The sequence below is a fragment of the Juglans microcarpa x Juglans regia genome, chromosome 7D, assembly GCF_004785595.1.
Source record: "Juglans microcarpa x Juglans regia isolate MS1-56 chromosome 7D, Jm3101_v1.0, whole genome shotgun sequence".
NCBI lineage: Eukaryota > Viridiplantae > Streptophyta > Magnoliopsida > Fagales > Juglandaceae > Juglans > Juglans microcarpa x Juglans regia.
This window is the reverse complement of record NC_054606.1, coordinates 13,844,299-13,852,814: the sequence shown is the minus strand read 5'-3', so window position 1 is coordinate 13,852,814 and position 8,516 is coordinate 13,844,299. Positions and strand designations below refer to the sequence as shown.

The window sequence follows — 8,516 nt, the reverse complement described above, 5'->3', positions numbered from 1 at the left end:
CCAGGTTTATGCAGTATATATAGGGTTAGAATGGTCGGTTGTTACCCGTTAGAGATAAGATTGGCATGACAAGCGATTGCTGGCTGGAATTATAATAGAGAGAGAGAGAGAGAGAGAGAGAGATGCTCAGACTGAAGTTGGAAATAAAGTTTTCGAGACCAAGCCATGTGAGGGAGTTGTTCTAGCTTTCAACATACATGAGACGTCCCTTTTGACTAGTCATTTCTGCCCCCTAATCATTAATATACACTGGTTCCTATATTGGTTGCTTTCACCATGTGTTTTTGGTTTTTTTTTTTTTTTCCCCCAGCATCACTTCATGCTAAACAGTTATAAATAAGTAGGATAATTTCAGAAACAAAACTTGGAAAGCACACACTGCATGCATCTTCGCACTGCACTTAAACTGGTCTATTTCAAAATGCTCATGAGAATCACCTAAGACAGTATTAGTATGCACATACATATATATATCAAGCATGCCACACTACAGCTTGTAAATACGTACAATAACTTTTTATTACGTTTTTACATTTTTTTTTCTCCTTTTTATCGTTTTCTTATATATATATATTACGTACGTTACTCCACTTGTAAAAATACGTACAGGTACTTTTTAGGGACCGCCGGTCGGGCCTATGCATCCAAGTGTAGATGATGTTGATGACACTTCATGAGCATCGAGATGCCTCTACAACCTTCGTGCATGTATAGTGCTGCACGCTTTAGAAGGTTGTAGCGGCATCTCGATGTGGAATTTAACAAATATTTTCATATAATCATTACAGAATAATACTATTCATCATCTCATGATGTGATATTAGATCATTGAAGACTATTTATTATATTTCATTTATGAACTTATCATTTAATGTCATATCATGAGATGATGAGAAAATAGATGATGAATATATTTTTTCAATCATTACAATATTTTCAAATTCCCAAACAAAATATAAAAAATACAACTATTTTTTCAAATTTTAAAATAAAAATAATTTTACAATATTTTTATTCAACATTTTCTCTATCTTTTACTAAAACCTAATAAAACATCTTAACTTAAACTATTTAACTAATATTCGCAGATATACCAAGATATTCTAATTAAGTATCCAAACAAGTCCTTAGATATATATTTTCGAAAGTTCTCATAATTTTCTTCGCAAATATCACTCAAATACAAAATATTTTTCAATTTCAAATCTTCAATTTTTTCATCTAATCATTACCTAATCATTATCCAAACACAAAACCAAATAAAACTTTTTCAAATTTCAAATAAAACACAAAAAACAATACAACTCTTTTTAAATTTCAAAACAAAACTAATATTCAAAATATTTTTTAACTTTATAATATTTTTATTTAACTTTTTCTCTACTTTTCCAAACTCAATAAAACATATTAATTCAAACATTTTTACTATTCTTCACAAATCATTTCACTAGTATTATTCACAGAATCCTGAAATATTTTAAGTGTCCAAACGAGCCATAAGTATGTTGCATGAGGGTTTTTCAAAAATGTATTGTCAAAAGAGAAATTATGATATTTATAGTCTTATAGTATGCAAGTTCTTCGCACTTTCTATAAAAAAAAAATGAGTAAATCTAAAACTCACATAAAAAAATTATTTTTTTAATAGTGAACTCTAATTTTTTCAAAAGAAATACATAGAACTTATACGTACTAGAATTGTAACTAGCATTACTATTTGAAGTTCACATGAAAATGAAAACGTTTGAGAGGTCAGATACACGAAATCACTGCTGCATCCACCGATCGAGTACGTAGAAACCATGATTAAAAAAAATTATTGCCTAAATTTGGAACCCTAAGGATGCTTTTGTTTCAATCATGCTTTAATTTGTTGAAATACTACTGGCTGCTAGCTCCTGCAGAAAATTAGTAGATCATGGAGTACTTCAGCTCCAATCCATTTTCATCATATTCTCATATTTTTTATTTTGATCATCACGGAGTACTATCAGTACTGCAATATTCAATTAATAGTGTTTTTTTTTTTTTTTTTTACGAAGATAATACTTGGTACTAGAAAATAGAAATGCTCATGAAATTTCTTGTAGAGTACTGTAGCAGCTGATCAAAAGTTACCAACGACACTTCTGGAAACTACTCTGGGTGTCCAAAAAACATCCAACTTTAATATTTTTGGGTGCAGCTACCCCTAGGCCATGGTCTGTTTTTCCTGATAAGTCAAGTCAAGGGGTCCCTGGTGAGCTTCTTGCACATGAAATTTCCTATCTAGTCTTACTCGTACTGACAAAAAGCAAGCGTCTCAAGCTCCATGTAACGACTATTGAGATGGACACATGCAAGGGTACGTACAAAAATAATTTGAGTTAATTCGAAGGCTAAGGGTATCACTATGGGTACTGTAACGATCCGTTTGGTCCGATTTTGGCGACAAATAATTTTTAATAATGGATACCGCACGGGTTATCCTCCTAAATTGGTATTTTCGATTTGATACAGTCTGATTTTTTTATTTTTAATATATATTAAATCTCTAATCTCTTACTTATATATATATTAATATATATAAATATTAGTAATACACTAATACTATTAGTATATGGTAATACTATTGGTATAGTACATTACTATATGTTAGTAATAATATATTAATTAATATACTAATGTATATTAGTATTACTAAGATATTTATTAAAAGGAATATGTTGAGAATTTATTAAGCCATAGAATGTAATTAATATATATTTTATATTTAAAACATATGATCAAATAAATATTCATGTTTGAGATTAAAATTTTATGTTATAAATTAAAATATAACATTATTTCATATATAATTATAATTTATAAAAATTATATATAATATAAAAAATATTATATATAATATTAAAAATTAATTAAAAAAATATAAATATACGAACCGATCCGATCCAGTCCTAAAAAATATAAAACTGAGAACAAATCAATTATGACCGATTTTTAAAATGAAAGAATCAATCCCAAACCGAACTAATCCAAAATTGGACCGAACCATTGGATCCGAGTTGGTTCGAGCCGAATTTTTCGGTTCTCCAATTTATTTTTACAGCCCCCAGCATCACCATACATATTTACCTGTCAAAGTATATTCTCGTGGCCACATGTTTCCCTATCCCTAATTAAGAGCAAAGATATTTCTGAAGTGGTCGAAGCACGTACAGCTGGGACGTACATGCAGTGTGACGTACGTTCTAGCTTGGTCGTATATTGTAATTATTAGTCGTAGATTGCGATCATGTACATGAGTATAGTTTAATATATTTAGTTAAAAATTATACAAATAATTTTTTGACATGTTCTTCTATTCTAAGATGGATGTTTTATATATTTAAAACATTTAAAAAGATTTGTAAAATGTTTTAGATTAATTCAAAACCATCTAGCTGCTACCGCCAAAAATAAGGAAAAATCCTATGAACCCCATCTTTGTAAATCCATTTTTTGCATTAATATCATCAAGTAACCAAGTCATGAATTTTTTAAGAATCAATACCGAGCCAGTTCACCATCGAAACTGATTTTATCGATTTCAATCTAATTCGGTCATTTTTTTCGATTTTACGGATAAATAAAATTCTACTCTAACAATTTTACCAAGTGATTGATCCATATTTCTTATTTTATAATGTTATATTAATTTTATGTTATATCAAATATTATATAAATTTATGTTATAAAATTAATAGACATGAATAATAAAATTTTAAAATTTAATATTATATTAATTAGCAATTTAACATATAATATAAAAATTCTTTATAATATAAAAAATCATATAAAATATAATATATATATATATATTTATACCTACCAGAACCGAACCAGTGTTCTAAAAATTAAAATAGGAATTGGAAATTGGAATAGTTTTCAGCCGATTTTGCTAAATAGGAGGAACTGGTACTGACATAATATTTACAGCATTTATTGAATTCTTTAAAGTTTACGGTGTAACAATGCTCGCATTAAAGAAAAAGAAACTGTAGGAGCGAACCTTATTGAGTCCTTTAGATTGCGATTGGAGGGTGAATTACTTTTTAATATTTTGTGAATAGTAATAAAAAATAAGATAAAATAATTATAATATATAAAAATTAATAATAAAATAAAAATTAATAATAAAAAATACTAAAAATATCTACAAACTAACATTGCCCATCAGTAGCTCCAATACCACTAGATGGAAAAAAGTGCAATACGTCCCCTCACAACCTGTACTTTTGGCCAGTCACTGGTTATGTTTACCTACCCATCAAGTGGGGTTTTAGGTTGCATGTGCCACACTGGCACCCTAATTTGGCATGTGATTTATTCATGTTTTGCCATGTTTTTTTTGTTTTTGTTTTTTGGTCGTCTTTTATAATAATTATAATTATTTAAAGTAAAACGATGACGTAGCTGACTTGATAGGGTTGATTAAATTAAGTCATGATATTTATTAACCTCAAGTTCGATTGAAAAGGAGAAAAGATGACAAGTCCCGTTTAACATAATCTTTAAACTAAAAAAACAAAAACTCCTAACTCTAACATAAGCAAACCATTAACCAAAATATTAAATAACACCCAAAAATTTTAAAAATTTTTACTGGGTAAAATGATATAGAAGATGATCATTAGATACAATCTAAAAGACCAAATTCTAACTCAAAACACATTGCAATTTTACCAAATAGATATGTAAGGGTCGAGTCTCATTGAGTCGTTTAATATGTATTATTTATGATTAATTAGCTTTATTTACGATTTAACTTTCTTCTTAATTAGCTGTGTGAGAGAGAGAGAGAGAGAGAGAGTCACTAAAGGGTAGATAGTTTCGTGTGGGTGGTTCTACCGTGTTTTGCATAAACCGTTTACGTGTTTACTTGTTGCTGGAGTGTAAAATCAAAATTCATACCACATCCTCTTTGAAGATTCTCTCTTTACTTCTTTTATCCTTGCGTTTCGGCTTTAGATTACTCTCTTGGAACTTTGATTGTAACTGTTAGGGGGCTTACGCGGGCTTAGGCCCGTAGCGTTAGTTTACTCTACAATTTCATGGTTTTCCCGTTTTGGTTAGCTAAGACCATTACATGGGTGAATCTGTTAGAGAGGGCAGCTATATGTAATGAGCATTTTTTTGCCCAGGGAAATTATCCAAACAGTATAAGAAAGCTCAATTTTTCCTTCTATCTTCTTCTCTTACCGGAGGTCCTCACTCTCAAAGTGAGATTATTCTTTCAACCCTTTGGGGCATGTTACAAATTGGTATTAGAAAGACATCCATCTCTATGCTATCAAAAATTTACAAAAGAAACATACAATAAATTATTGCATCACTTCAAAAGATTATGGAGCTCCTACATCAAACTCAGCAAAGCCATCGAGTTCTCTAGTAGCATTTAAAGGATTTCGGGAGCAATTTTACGAAAAATTTTACGCATTTGGAGCACCAAGTTTGTGCGTTACAAGAAGATGAAGAATGAGCAACGACGGATTCGTTGTCTGATTTCATATTTGACCAAGGCTGCCTTGCTCAAATCCAAATTCTTGATGGTGAAATCTCAGAATCTCCAAAGGAACCGGTAGATTTATCTTCAATTTCTAAGGTCACCAACTCTGATCATAGTAGAGAAACCTCAGAACGCTTCTTGATGGTGCCGAATCTGGCTCTTTCAATTTCTTGAAAATCACTGTTTGCTTTTTACCTTACTTCATCATCCACAATCACAATTGAAATGGATGAATCGGGACACCAAAATGGAACCTTCGGTCCAAGTGGTTCGATAATCAGTAATGTGAAATTAGGAATTGAAGATGAGAACGGTAGTAAAAGTGAGGAAGAGGAGATGGTAGTGGGTCAAGGAAGCAAAGGAGAGTTTCAGAAGAAAAACCTACTTCATGTGTTCCAAAAACAGAAGAAAGAGATGAAGGGTCGGAAGCCCAAGCCTAAGGATGATAAGAAAGAGAATTATGGGAAGGTAAAGGAGACCAAGAAGTCCCAGCAGCCCACAATCTTAAAATTAAAAGGGGATAATTTTGATGCGTACTCAGACGCAAGGTAGTCGAGAAAATTGGGGCCTTCGACAGAGATTTTGGACAAAAGGTTATTATGGGAAGGGTTTGGGCATGACTACACACTGGTTGTGAAGGAATTAGGGGTTCTGTGAAGCCGAGCCGACGGGGCAAGGTTGAGAGAGGAGGCCTTTGATGGCCACATGGCGATTGGTTGAGCTTTGTACGAGCACCAACTATTTAGGGAGGTTTTGGTTAGTTTCATGAGGGCTTGTGATTTGCAACCCGTTGATACGAGGCCGCATTTTAGAACTGGAAACTGTTGTTACGTACTTGGCAAGTACAAGGAGGCAAAGGAGGCAGCTGAAGCAAGTGGGAACCAATGGAGCCTATTTGCTTCCACAGACATATGTGAATCTCGGCATTGTGCTAGAAGTAGAAGGTATGGTTCAAAGTGCTTGTGAGTTATACATGAAAGTTGCAATTCTTTGTCCTATGCATTTTAGAGCTTTGAAACTTTTGGATAGTGCTTTGTTTAAAGTTGGGGGATAGAGGGCAGCCGTGAAGGCCTTACAAGAGCCTATGTTTATGAAACCAAATTATGACGATGCATATTGTGATTTGGATTCGCCTTTGCATGCTATTTGTGAGGATGAGAGGGCATGATGCAATATCCCATTTGCAACAACTACAAAAGAAAAAGGTGAAGTCTAATGGGGAGCAGGCATTTATAACTATGGAACCCTCAAAATTTAAGACTGTTGAGGAGAACACTTTTTTTTTTCCTGAGTGATTTGGATTCAGAGATGAGTTGAAATGAGTTGAGATAATTTGTAAATAGTAGAATAAAAGTTGAATTATTTATTATATTTTGTGTGAAAATTTGAAAAGTTATTTTGGGATTTGAAAAAGTTGAATTGTTTATTATATTTTGTGTGAAAATTTGAGAAAGTTGTAATGATGAGATGAGATGAAGTAGGTTTTGAATGCAAACGAGACCTAGTGGGGAGAACACTACGTTGAGACCATATTTGGCCATTGATCTTCAAATTAGGGCTTTCTAGAGGATTACTAGGTTGGGTCATTGTCATGTAGACCTTACGATGAAGAAAATGCTTGATGGTGACGTGCTGGTGTCCTATTCTAGTAGTGGCATTCCTGAGAAATCCATTTGCGGGCCTAAATTGGAAGTTCTTCTCCGTTTACCTAGTTTTCTAAAGTTCGAAACCTTCCAAGGGGCCATCAAAGCCATAAATGAGAGGATACTCACTATTTTGGATGAAACAAGCTCAGGCAGAGTGGATTTGGGCATGTTTTTGGTAGTCATGGCCCGAATTTGTGGTGGCCCTCCAGATAAACGTAAGTGTGTAGCTTTAGATGCACTTCTGTGGCGTCCTATGGATGAAGGCATTTCACAGATTAAAAAGGTTGATGCTACAAGATGCATCAAATTGTTGAGGGCTATTTATGTCCCTTCTCATGGGGTTAGTGAGATGTTGGAAGTCCATGGAGAAATGGATGCCTCAAATTCGTTGGTTTCTTGAACCGTGTTTCTTGTAATGCTTGATGATCCTGACTAGAGTTTTGGTATCATGCCCACTCTGTTTTGAAACCAGGGATAGGAACTGACATGGCCGACATGTTTGTTCAGTTTGCCACTATCCAATTATTGTGCCCCGCCTCAAGGAGATGATCTTAACGAATTTCATCACTAGAGACAAAGTTGTGTCATATTTTGCACCATGTGTTTGGTTTGGAGCTGGGAGCTATGAAGTGGATGTATATGTATATAATGTTGATGAGGAACCCAAGATTCTATGACTAGAAGGTGGAATGAGTCAACGAGTTATTGATTCATTGATTCTATGATTGGGAAGGGGAGCCATGTCCTGGCACCAAACTGAAAGAGGCATGGGGAGTTGTTGATGCTCTAGACAACGACAAATTCCACTATACGCATTTTGCACACAAGTTAAAACAGCTTTCACATTGCTCCCAATAAGGTATAGGCATTCTCATTTGCATTATGATAGAAATGCACTCGAGAAAGGGTGATCCATCCCAAGCTGGTTTTGGAAAGAGTAGACTGGATTAGAGGCAGAAGAGTGAAGAGAAATAGAGAGGAGAGGGTTGTTGTTGCTAATCTCTTTTCAGTTTGGCTTCTTGCTCCAACCCTATCTTTCCTTTCATATGCTGATAAGATGAATTTGTTTGACAACATGGACACTTTGCAAGGTCCCTATAGCTGCATCCCTGATAATGCAAGAATAGTGTTGGGAAGGACTGGAATTTCAGTCATAGAGTTGCATCAATGCTCTCAACCTTGCGGGCAAGGTCCTTTGAAGGGGAAAACCATGTAACAAGCCCAATTAACTTGGGCTCAACCCAAATCCATGGGCCGCATTTCTCCTTTTACTTTTACTTCTTTTACCCTTGCGTTTCGGCTATAGATTACTCTATTGGAACTTTGGTTGTAACGGTTAGTGG

At 33.7% G+C, this 8,516-nt stretch overlaps 1 pseudogene; it reads left to right on the top strand.

The window, feature by feature from the left end:
• Positions 1-5,752: 5,752 nt before the first annotated feature.
• Positions 5,753-6,768, top strand: LOC121238144 (annotated as a pseudogene).
• Positions 6,769-8,516: the final 1,748 nt, after the last annotated feature.